This window comes from Muscardinus avellanarius, assembly GCF_963383645.1.
Source record: "Muscardinus avellanarius genome assembly, chromosome: 2".
Taxonomy (NCBI): Eukaryota; Metazoa; Chordata; class Mammalia; order Rodentia; family Gliridae; genus Muscardinus; species Muscardinus avellanarius.
The window spans coordinates 135,498,765-135,512,190 of record NC_137787.1 but is presented as its reverse complement, the minus strand read 5'-3'; the positions used below and the strand labels follow the sequence as shown (position 1 = coordinate 135,512,190).

Sequence of the window (13,426 nt, the reverse complement as noted above, 5' to 3'; positions counted from 1 at the left end):
GAGATTCTCACTACATTGCTATGTCCTTGAACCTTTGATTCTCTGGTTTCAGCCTCCCAAATACTGAGATTACAGGTGTGTACCACCATGCTTCGCTAATACATACCTTTTTTTTTTTTTGCGGGTCTGGGGGTGGAACCCAGGAGCATTCAACCTCCAAACTACACCCCTTGCCCTATTTTTATTCTTTATTTTGAAGCAGGGTCTCACTAAATTGCGGAGGACCTCACTAAGTAGCTGAGGCTGTCCGCAAACCACAATCCTCCGGTCTCAGCCTCCCAAATGCTGGGATTACAAGCATGCGCCACCATGCCCAGCTTAATACTTACCTTTTAATTATTATTTTCTTTATTTCATTATAGTTTGCTGAGAAATCACATTGTCTCAGTTTAGCTGATCATTTAAAACCTGTATCATATCCATCTCATTAGAGAATATGACAAATCTCATGATTCACAATCTCAGATAAATTTGGGCTAACTTCCAAACTTCTGAAAAGAATACAAAATGAGAAAAAGCCAAAACCAAAAAGAAAAAAAAGCCTGAAATAGATCTACTTTTCTATTGAAACCATTATAAATACTATAGTGGGAATAAGAAAAGTCTATAGTTTCAAGATTTTATATGTTTTACATATGTTACCCAAAAGATTTTCAAAACTTTCTCAAGTGAATTTTAGATTTGAGTAGGGTCAAATTAATCTGAAATATATGAAATGTGATCTTGAGTAAATTAGATGGAAAGTTAGATCATCTGAACTGTCCTTTTCAATAAAATATTGTTATATTCCAGCTAATTTTAAAGATAAAATTGATCTGCCTCTTTCCAATTAAATTTATCATTCCACATTAGAAATATATTTTTAAATGTGAGTGTGCGTTTTCTTCATAAAAATTCATTTGGAACAATTTTACAAAAGAGTTTAGGATATTCAATTTCCCATTATGGGCAACTCGCATTTAATGTCTTGAAAATTCTAATATTCCAAATAGAATACAGAAAATTTCACTTGGAAAAATATTATAGATACAATACAGCATAAACTGATATAGGATTTATAGTCTTTTATTAACCCAATTAACAGATGTCAAGTACTTTCTATACAGCATAGTGTGATTGTGATATAAAAGAAAATATAACAAATAAAGCAATAAAAGCTCTTAACTTTATGAAGCTTAAATTTTACTAGAGAAAATCAGTAAAAAGCAAGTTCATGCTCATAATGACAAGAAATGATAAATAATACAAAAACTAGAAGCTCCAAAACTTTGAATGGCTTATACAGTTAAGACAGTCATTGTCTGCCTCCTACATGTAAAATTCATAATAGAATATTTCTTGAAAATTGGCTTAAAGAAAGCACACCCAAGCCATAGCTACATAATTAAATAAAGTAAAGATTTAATTGTAAGAATTATAATTCCAAAAGGGAGAATTATCTGCTAAAGGAAGAATTTATTCAAAATAGTCTGACCGCAGAAAGTTAATTTGTCTCGGAAATTTTAGGGTAAAAAGATATTTCCTAGAATAAGGAGAAAAAGTGCTTGTGAATGAATATCTTGCATAAACAACAGGGCAGGAGGAAAAAGTGTGTTTATTTATCAAGTAGATCTGTCAAAACAGTTTTACTGTTCAGCAAGCCTGGGGAATCATGAGTCCCTCATAACTAAGACTGAGTGTGTTCTGTGTTATGGGACTGTTGTGGGAAAAGCACTGGACTGGAATACATGCACTAGGCTCCACCACTAACAGACTATTCAATTACCGACAGTCACAAACTCTCAATTATTTTCAGTGTCTTCTATAAAATCAAAGATTTAAAATGGATGATGTCTAAAGTTCCACTGAGTCCTATGATCTTGCCTGCTGAGCTATCATTATTAGGGAAAGGATATGCTCTCTTTTGGAGGTTAGAGAAAAGGTACTAAAAACATCAGTATAGAAATGCGTTAACCTTTTACTAAAAGTGTGACATTGCCCAAGAGGCATTGTCTGATTTGATGGCCGTTTGAATGAGTCATTTATATTTTTTCACCCAGTCTTTCTGCCTGGTAAAGTAAGTGGTCACAAGTTTCAGTTACAAGACAGGGCATTTTATAGTTCAGCCATTTTAAGGTTCTAGATTTATAACAATATGGAATGACTTAAGGAAACCAGTGTTGGTCTCCAGTGCTCCCATCACTTAAAATTTTCACAATGAGAAGGGGAGTGGTCATTCATGGCTTTTCCTCAAGTCTTTTTGAAATGGCTGATTTTTAAGCAATATCACCTGTATTGAATAAAGTACTACATGAGTGTGTGTGTGTGTGTGTGTGTGTGTGTGTGTGTACGTGTGTGTGTATGTGTTTTACTGGAAATTAAACTCGGGGGCTTTCCATCTCCAAACTATACTCACAGTACTTTTTACTTTTTTTTTCCATTCTGAAACAGAGTCTTGCTAGGTTGCTTAGGGCTTCGCTAAGTTACTGAGGCTGGCCTGGAATATGTGATAATCCAGTCTTTGCCTCCTTAGTACTGAAATAATGTTTTTAATTTATACTAAATTTTCTCTTTCTCTCTTTTAAAGGCTCTTTACCAGATCTTTCATACTTACTTTAAGAGAGGTACTCATCTTTATACCTCCCATCTTGCTTATCGCAACAAAACACTTCTGTTTTACATATTTATATCATATATTTTAATTTCTTTTAATAGAAGAGTTCTCTAATTTTAAAGTCTATCTTTTTACATTTGTTTCCTTTTTTCAAAAGACATGGTTTTCTGAGACGGAGTTCCTGTTATTTTATAGACTTTTCTGTTTCACCTATAAGAACTGGACTCAGCCCCAGGGATCCAAATATCCTGCCAGTTAGAACAATATTAGAATAGTTTCTGTGTTCTTTTCAATGTTTGCTACTGAAACTCAATACTGGAATGACTCCTGAAACTGAAGGCTCAGAGCTCTCTGCAGTGATGTCACTGATACGTCTTAACTCATCATCCTGCTAGGCTCTTTGCATTACTATTACTTCGGAGTTGGTATGTTAAAGGTTACTGAACCTTTGATTTTTTTATTTTTTTCTCAAAAATCAAATAGTACCAGGTATCAAGCATTTTGATATTTTCTCCCATCAAACAGTATTAAGGCTTTTTTTTTTGCAGATGTTTATAATCCGGGTGACTTCTTAACATATGAAAAACTCAAACTCCTCACTTAGGAATCAAATTTACAATTTTGGTCATCCTGACCTACAATTCTAAACAATAGAGAAAATTATTCTGCTAATTATGTTTGAATCCTCTTAATTGGTCTTTTTAGACAGTTACTGATATGTGTCCCAAATTAGCCAGTTTCTCATTTAAACTAGAAAAAAAGGTAAAATGCTAGTGGGATCAAGCATGCATGCAGGCCTGATGCCAAAATTGTATTTTGAAGAATCCAAAGAGAAAGTTGTGTCTAGAACACCAGGAAGACTGGAGGACAGAGGGGAAGAAATCTGGGTCTAGAATATCTGACCTGGGTCATTATATAGTCTGCTGAACCATGACTCAGGCATTTAACTTATTTAGGGTTTGATTTTTTTACATATAATAGCAGGGATATGAGATGAATAGAAAATACATGTGAGAAATTTATTTTTATAAACATTGACAATTGAACAGAATAAATCATGTTACATGTGCAATGTACATTATGTGAATTTATCTCAAATATAGCAGAATTTTGATCTCAAATAGAGATTGTTTCTGGGGATGATATGGAACAATATGTAAAAAAAAAAAAATACATAGAAAACTTATGTCCTAGGTTTAGGCCCTTCCGAAAACCCACTTTAAGTTTTTCTTCAGAACCTTTTGTAGCCAAAGAGTAAGGAAATCTGTCTTACAGTTTATTCCCATTCACAAAAATGTGTATATAAAAGGTCCACATGTAGACTTCTGTAATCAATTTTTCAAAAATAATTCTGAAACTGGTAACATTTTTCATAAAAGAAGTAGAACTTTGATGAAGATCATCATATTAATAAAGCAGAAATCTTTTGTTCCCCAGAAGAAAACAGAATGGCTGCAGAAGTGGCTTGCCATTACATGTGCACCTAAGAATACTCCACAAGAAACAGCATGTAAATCCATGCACACGCAGCATGATGATGAGAGGGGGAACCTAGGAGAACATGGAACATAGGAAGAGATTGAGCTCTGCCAAATATAGCTATTGACTTCCTGGGAATGAAGTAAGAAGTGCTCATTAGACCCAGTTCAACCATCTTGCCTATAACACATACTTACTTAGCAATTTTTCTTTAGCTGCATTAACTTCTCATTTCTATGATTTTTTATTTTTCCACTTTAAAAGTTGAGGTTAAGAAGTCTGAAAACTTCAACCAGGCCTGCTGATTGGTAGATGTGAAAAATAGTGAAGACAGTCTCATCTAGACAGTCACAGGAACAAAAACTATATATACGAAGCATTTTTATTGTTGCTTTCAGCTTTTGGTGTTGGGGAGTGAACCCAGGGCATCACATATTCTATGCCCATTCTCTACCACTGAGCTACACCTGCAGTACACCCCAGCCACCCATGTTATCACCATCTGTGTAACAGTCACTAAGATGGCATGGCTTCAAGTCTTCATACTTTTAGTTTTACATTACCTATCCCCTCAAAGAGCCTTAAAGATGTTTTTGCAATTATAACCTAACCTATAGTTTTTCTCCACTCAGATTCTTGGCACAGTGCTCAAATAATCTCAGCAAACTATCTGCAGACACAAACAAACTAAAAAAAATGTAGAACATCCAGTTATTAATTTAAAAGGAATATTTTAATTTTCAGAGGAAGAATCTAATCCCTGCAGTCTGATATGTGATTCTCATATTTCTATTTATTCATAGGAGAAAACACTTTAAGATCACCTTATGGGCTTATAAAAACTAACACAGTAAAATCTCAAATAATATAGTATTTATAAAAATTTAATCTTAAATGGACTTTGTAATACTGAGCAAATTACTTCACTAGTGAAAAGAAAATGAATTCTTTTAGGCCATGACACTATGATGCAAATCTAAAACACCAAAACTGAGCTCTATAGACATTCAGAAAATATATCGCAGCATGGTTCAGATGGTTCAAATATGAGGGGAACAGATAGAAACAGAGGATTAAGTACCAAGGAAAGAAGCACTAAAGTAAGAGAGGGAGGCTTGAATTAGCTTCCTTTAGTTCAGAATAACAGCAGCAACAGTACTAGTCATAAAAAAGCAGAAAATAAAAAGTTTCCCATAAGATTAATAATTTAAATGCGTGTGCTCCTGTGAAATTCATGGTAACTCTTTTTGTTTAACCATGTTAAATGATGGTAATATACCATTTCACAGAGAGGAAACAGGCTTTGAGAAGCTAGCTCCCTTGCCCCAGATCAAGCAGCTAAGTAGGAGATAGTAGGTTCAAACTCAAGAAACCCGAGTTAGAGCCTTTATTCTTTATGAAAGCACTGGCCCAGAAATGGGAGAGGCAGAAATACAGGAGGCAAAAGCTGCTCAGCAACCTAAATCTCCATACTTGCATTTCTTTGGCTCTCTCTTTACCAGCTAGGTCTATATACAGATTAAATCTGACTATGTGTATGATTTATCAAAAGTGTAACACAAACATGCACATTTAATCTGATTTAATATTGAGTACCACATTTGCTCACAGGCCAAATTACCACCTCCACCACCCTCAGGTCTGCATTTAATCATTACTACCACACTCATCTCCAATCTGAAATACAGTTTGTGCAGCTAGTCCTGAAAGAAGCAATTTTTTTTTCCAAAATGAAATAATAAAGTCATTTGCTATATCTTGAGGGGTTTCTTCTTGAGTTTCCATGCATTCAATGCTGAAACTAAATTTAAATTTTCTTGCTTACAAGGACATTATTTGTGTTTTACCCTTTTATTGGTGTGTGAATATGGGTAAATATAAGGAGTATTTAGGAAATCATGAAGAGATAAATATATTTCATTGCACATATTTGTTTTAAAAATATTCAAGCTGGGCATGGTGGTACAATCCTGCAATCTCAATTCTTGAGGGGCTGAGATAAGAGGATAGCAGGTTCCCAGCCAGCCTCAGTAAATTAGCAAGACCTTTCACAACTTTAGTGAGACCTTGTTTCAAAATAAAAAATAAATATGGCTTGGTATTTATCTCAGAGCTAGAATGACCCTGAGTTCAATCTCCAGTATCAAAAAAAGTTTTGAGAAGTTGATACTAAATAAAAAGTGGCAGACTTCCGGAAAGATGGCGACCGAGAAAAGCGGGGCTTAAGAGCCCCTCTAACAACCAATCTCCATTACCACAAAATCAGCGCCTTTCATAGCCAGAAAACACCATCACTAGAGAAACAAAAAAATCACCAGGCTCCAGAGAGAAAGCGGACTGAGAACAGAGCTCAGAGCCAGAGAGGAGATACACCGGCCTCACGCCCGAGGATGCGGCAGCAGCGCTTTACTGCCGGCGGCAGCGGCGAGTTCACCGGACGGCTACAGCAAGCCGAGGTGAGCCACTGCGGAACAGCCAGGCGGGATTTCTCGGCGCAGGGAGCATCTAAAGCTCCCAGTGGCTGAGCTCAGCACACACTGCAGGGATTCAGAGTGGAAATCAAAACCAAGAAGAAATACGCCAGCCTCACGGCCGAGGGCATAGCAGCGGCGCCATATTGCCACCGGTGGCAGCAGCAGTGAATTCACCGAGTCCAGTACAGCTACATCTGTGTACTCAAGAACAGTGAGTCAAATTGCGGGCCACAGAGGAGAAATCCCAGTACTGTACTCCCTGGGACTTGACCCAGTGGGGGAGTGGCGGTGGCAGAGATATCACACCATAGGAGAACGTGCAACCTGGCACCCCCCACAGTCTAAAGCAGCCTCTATCGACTCCCTGGGTCGGAGACTCTGTGATACAACCCAGTAAAGGAGTAGTGGGGTCTGAGATACTACTGACTCGAGATCCAGAACACCTTAAGTGAAGTCATAGTGACCCAAGGGAAGAACCCAGAGAAGGCACAAACTTCCGATATCATGGGAAAGAGGAATAATACTGGAGCAATGAATGCCCACAACCCCACAACATTAGAACCCGATAAAAAGAAAATCAGAGATTTCTAGAAGATCAAATCAGGAAAATAACTGTAGAAATAATAGAGGTGCTTCGAAAAGAACTCAGAGAGAGCCAAAAAGAGATAAAGGATGCAATTAATGAAGTAAAGGCCTCAATTCAAAGCACAAACAACCGATTAGACCACATGGAGAACAGAATCTCATTCTTAGAAGATGATCATTCCAAAAATGAACGCATAGTTTCTAATCTAGAAAAAAATATCCGAGAGCAGGAATCTGATATTGAAGAAATATGGGCCTATTTTAAGAGAGCTAACCTAAGAATAATTGGAATAGAGGAGGGAAAAGAAAGTGAAACCAAAGGGATCAACAATCTCTTCAAGGAAGTAATAGCAGAAAACTTTACAAACATAGAGCAAAAGGTTGATACACAGGTCCAGGAAACTTATAGAACTCCCTTTAGACAGGATCGGAGAAGAGGATCCCCACGCCACATAATTGTCAAAATGATCAATGTGTAAGCCAAGCAGAGAATCTTAAAGGCAACAAATCAAAGGGCCAAGTGACATTCAGAGGCAAACCAATTAGAATCACTCCAGACTTCCCAAACCAAGTCATGAGAGCCAGAAGGGCTTGGAGTAACATATTCCAAACTCTGAAAGAAAACAACTTCCAGCCAAAAATTTCCTACCCAGCAAAACTTTCTATCAAATTAGATGGAGAAATAAGAAGCTTCCATGACAAACAGAAACTGAAGGAATTTATTTCTTCAAAACCAGCACTAGAGAAAATACTCAAAGAGATTAACTACAAAGAAGAAATAGGTAACACACACGAGAACCATAAAAACAAGATTGTCCATCCAACAGACAACTAAGATTGGTTATCTGTGGAGATTCATTATTTATGTTAGTCTTTTACCTATCTCTAAATGGTATTGTTTGCCTTTATTGTTGTTAATTTTTAGGATTTCTAGTTGGAATATTAATATACCTTCAGATATAGCATGTGGAAATATTTTATCCCATTCTATTAGTAACTGTTAACTCTGTTTACATTGTCTTTGGATATACAATAATTTTTTCATTTTTTAGGGAGTTTGTATACTCTTCTGTTGCCTGTGCCATTGAAATCACATCCAAGAAATCACTGCCAATTGCAATGTTGTGAGGTTTTATGACCCAGATTTTCTCCTAAAAGTTTATAGTATTAAGATTTATATTTAGGTCTTTTATCTATTTTGAGTTAATATTTGTATATGGGATTAGGTAAGGGTCCAAGTTTATTCTTTTCCATGTAATTATTATTTTTCAACAATATTTAGTTAAAAGATTATTATTTCCACCACCAAATGTTCGTGGAAACCTTGTGAAAAATAACTTGACAATATAGGGAAGAATTTAGCTCCAGGCTTTTATTTAACTCCAATGGTTTATATATCTGCCTTTAGAATAGTACTACACTGTTTCAATTATTGTAGCTTTATATGGTTTGAAATCAGAAAATATATATCTTCTAGCTTTGTTCTTTTTCAAGATTGTTTTGGGTATCTAGAGTCCATATTCCATATTAGGATAGATTTTTTTTCTGAAAAATAAATATATAAATATATGATAGTTATACCTAAAAAATAGAAAAAAATATTCTCTGGTAAGAAAGAAAGTAAAAAGAAATATTGAAATGTTATCTTTAAGTCAAAAGCTTGGTATCAGACAAATGAAACTGTTATGTGAGATTATCATTTTTAATTTTGGATAAATTGCTATAATACTAGATGTCAACCACTAAGCCAAGCATGGGAGTGAGGGATGGGGAGAGAATGGGGTGGGAATCAGGTGGGGGCTGACTGGGCAATGTGTGCATGTATGTCTACAAAAGTTTGTATCCCACTATGATGTATGAATACAGTGTACCAATAAAAAAAAATAAGCTTAAAACAAAATAAAATAATAAAATAAAATAGAACTGGAGGTATATCTTAGAGATAGGGTGCCTTTGTTTAATCTCCAGTGCCAAAAAATAAAGGAAAGAAAATCATCTTATGTTCACAAGTGATAACTTTCTGACTGCTTTGTGGACAATATATCATTTCAACATTCAGAATCTCTTAACACTCCAAAATGCATGATAAAGACCCCCCCACCCTTCCCTAATTAGTTCTTAATAGTAAAAGTAATGGTTAATAAACACTGAATAATAATTGCAAAAAAAATAAATAAAAATAAATAAATAAATAAATAAATAAAAAGTGGCAATCCTAATAGTGAAATTTAATATTAATGAAAATATATACTTAGTATTCATTGAAGTGATTTAACCAAAAACTTGGAAAAATGTTTGTTATTTTCCCATCTACATAAGCATTTTATGCTTTTATTTATGAAAATTTTTAAATTAAACAGAAATTCTATAAAAAGATTGTCTTGTCACTACATCAATAGAAATTTCTGACTTATTTTTAAGTAACTATATTTAGTTTGCAAACTATCAGATATTCCAGAACATACAAGTTTTACTTTCTAATCTAAATCTAAAGCTAACATAGCATCCTTTCTTAGTAAACTTTTAAAATATGTACTTCCTTAATTTTATATTCTCACAGTGTTCCTAATGTTAAAATAATAGTGGAAAACCATTATGGCTCAGGGATTTTTAAATGTCTTCAAACTAAGAATAATTAAATATTCCTGTTGTATTAAGTCAGTAATTTTTAAGTATAATCTGTTGATTGAAGTCATAATCATTGTGGATTCTTATGAAAAATTCAAATTTTTCTTCTTGGTTGATTGATTCAGAAATTGCAGAGATACTTAAATGTTTCAAGATTGAGAAACAATTCTGGAAGTCAATTTTCATGCAAATTTTATACTCAGGTAACAATTTTTACTAAAAAGTCTCAAGTCAATAGAATATTTTATTTATTTTTAAAATATGCTTTTATTGGTGCATTATAATTATACATCATAATGAGGTTCAGAGAGATAGATACATTCACACAGCACTTGGTGTGTGTCCCTCCAGATCTTTTACCACTATTCTACTGGAATATCCCCTCATTTGGCTGAAGTACCCTTTGGTTTTTTTTTTTTTATTAGTGCATTATAGTCATACATTTTAATGGGATAAAAGATGGTGAGGCTATACATGCACACATCACCCAATTAGCCTTTACCCAATCCCTACCCCATTCTCTCCCCATCCCTCCTTCCCATGTTTGGCTTAGTGATTGACTTTGATATGTTTAAGTACATCATGTTATTTAGAATGGTATTAGTTCTTGCTACCATTCTCTGGTGTATTTGATGTCTTTTCTTTATTATTTACTGATATTACTATTAGCTCACAATTTACTGAAACCTTAAGTTACTTAAAAAACAAAAAAGTAAGCCCTGGGGATAAAGGTCAGTGGTAGTGGGTGTGTGTAGCAGGCATGACATCTGTGTTCAATTACTAGTACTGCATAAAGAAAATTCTAGATGACTTAATTCTGATTAATTTTGCATTTTGACTATTCATCTCAAAAATCCTAAGTACCCTGACTTGATCATTAAACAGTGTTACACAAATAAAAACATACATAGCATATCAATAAAAATAAAATTTAATAATAATAAAAGAAGGCCCAGTTTAGTTGAAGACTTTAATCTTATCAATTCAAAGATTTTCTCTTTCCAGCCAAATCTTTACCCACTACTTAAAGAGCCTGGAATTATCATCTTTTGCTCAACTTTCAACTCTAGCACTAGGAGGAAAGGAGAGACATAGGTTTTCTTCTTTCTATTCACTTTTTTTTTCTTTAGGGAAGAGGAATGTGTTCATTACTTAGATGGCACTCTCATCACAGCTATTTCCTGAACATCCTGCATCTCTGGAGATTACTAAATAGCCCTAGTGACAGACAGTGACGTGGCGACTTTCCTAAAGTGTGTGGCTGAGCTGAGGAAGGCCCTGTCTTGCCTCTGTGCTGCCTAATTCTCTGAATCAGTCATTCAGTGCTGTCTAACATCTTCTAGTCTCTTAACTCCTATAAGTAAGCAGGCCCTATTGGGGTTTGGTGGCCCTAACAATTTCCTCTTAAGTACTGGCAGGAAGGCTCACACCCAGTCTTTACCTGTAAGAGACACCAACTCCAGAAGAACACCAGACACCCTTGCCACATCAAATGGCAAGAGGTCAGGCTGCTGCCGACTACCCTTCAGTGAGCCCCAGTGATTCTCTGTTGTTTCTCAGGAGCCAGTCTTAGGGAAAGATAATCAAGCCTGCTCAAGTTCATGCCCCAGCAGGGAGTGAGATACCATTTTCTCCTTGTTGTAGATAGTGCCAGACTTGATGTGGAATTTTCTTCCAGATTCCTTTACTTGAATTGAGGAGGTGGTAGTGTTGGTAAAGAAGCACCCTCATCTCTCTCTGGTATTTATTTATTTCGCGGAACTGGGGATGGAACCCAGGGGCATCTTACCTCCGAGCTATACCCCCAGCCCTATTTTTTATTGTTTGTTTTGAAACAGGGTCTCACTGAGTTGTAAAGGGCCTCAATTAAACTGTTCTTGAACTACATTCCTCCTGACTAAGCCTCCCAAATGCTAGGATTACAAGCATGTACCACCACGCTTGTCTTGGTCTTTATTTTCTTGTATCTCAAATTTCACTGACCTGACCTCATGGTTCTATTGCCAACACCTTCCTTCTGCTCTCTCTGCACAGTTTATGGGGACCACAGGGTAGGTGGTTGGTAATCCATGTGGTCTTATGTTTCTTGTAAGCCTCAGAAGGAAAAATCTGGCTATTTTTTCCTGTAAGCTTTCTTCAGAAAATGGATACTGGGACTCTTATCTACAACTTTAGTTTTCAGGAATAATGCTAAGACCACAGGAGCTTAATTTAGTGTCTCTTAGGAGTCCAGAGTAAAATGATTTTCTATAAAGTAAAATAATTTACAGCATCGAGATTTCTTTTTGAATAGGAGCAGAATTCTGAGCAGACTCTTCTGATTTAAAAAACAAAACAAAGTAAAACTCCAGCAGGGAGGAATTCTTTGTGTTTGCTTTATCTTCATTGATTTGATGCCCCAGCATGGAACTCAGTTTCCTTTAAAGAGAGTTCTAGGTCAGATCCCTGACAACCTTAGGGCTTGGATAACAGGCCCTTGGTAATGCCATGGGTGGAAGGTGACTGGCTCTTTGTTTCAGGCTGTTGTTTACTTTTGTTGTAAGTACCAAGGCAAGAGAGGGCAAGACAAGAGGGCTGTTTGAAGAAATACACATCTTTCACTTGAAATTGGCGTTGTTAAAAACACGCATCTGTGAACTGCCTATTCCAAATCATCCTTACAACCAGCTTCACAGGACAGGATATAATATAATGCTTAAGTCTTCCTGAGTAAAAATATTATGGGAAAGAGAGAAAAAATAGTCAACACTTCCAGGCACCCACAAATATTTTTAAAACAAAGTTCTCTGACTCATTTGCACTGGGATCTTTCCTTTCTTGGTCCCCAGAGTCCTAACATCCATGCACATAATTAGACCTCCACAGCGACTCTCCAAAATCATGTCATCTGTTTATAAACAGCTATGAACAATTTTGAAATGTTCCCATTGTAGGAACAGGACAAACATTTTGTGACAGCAGCTCCCCCAAGCTTTGTTCTCTTCAGCACTTTAGTTACCATGAGTAGTTTACTATCTGAGAGTATTTTTCAGTTAGTTAATAACACACTTTAAATTTTCTTTTTTCTTTTTCTTTTATTTTACTTGTTCCTAGAAATTGAACTCAGGAGAATTTTACCTTTGAGTTTTACCCCCTGTCCTTTTAATATTTTGTTGTGAAACAGGGTCACTCTAGGTTGATTAGCGTCTCACAACATTGCTGAGACTGTCCTTGAACCTCTGATCCTTCTGTATCTGCCATCTGGGTACTAGGATTACAGGTGTGTGCCACCATGTAGCAGGGATGTGTCACCAGGTATGGCACTCTCTAGTTTTCCTTTCTTTTTTTTTTCCTTCAGTACTGAGGATGAAACCATCTACCTCCCCAAGCTATACCTCCAGCCCTATTTTTATTCTTTATTTTGAAACAGGGTATCACTGAGTTGCAAAGGGCCTCACTAAGTAGCTAAGGCTGGTGGCAAACCACCATCCTCCTGTCTCAGCTTCCCAAATGCTGGGATTATGAGTGTGTGCCACCACACCCAGCTACTCTATAGTTTTTCTAATGATTTGGTTTTTTCAAAAATTCAATGATTGGTTGGGTGTGGTGAACCATGCTTGTAATCCCAGTCCTGGGGAGGCTGAGACAGGAGGATCCCAAGTTCATGGCCAACCTTAGCTTAGTGAGG

The 13,426-nt window shown here is 36.0% G+C and overlaps 1 protein-coding gene across 6 annotated transcripts in view; it reads left to right on the top strand.

Moving 5' to 3' along the window:
* TRPC4 (transient receptor potential cation channel subfamily C member 4) overlaps window positions 1-13,426 on the top strand; it is a gene marked incomplete at both ends in the record, with an annotated part of 155,934 nt that overhangs the window by 97,245 nt on the left and 45,263 nt on the right. The window lies entirely within an intron of this gene.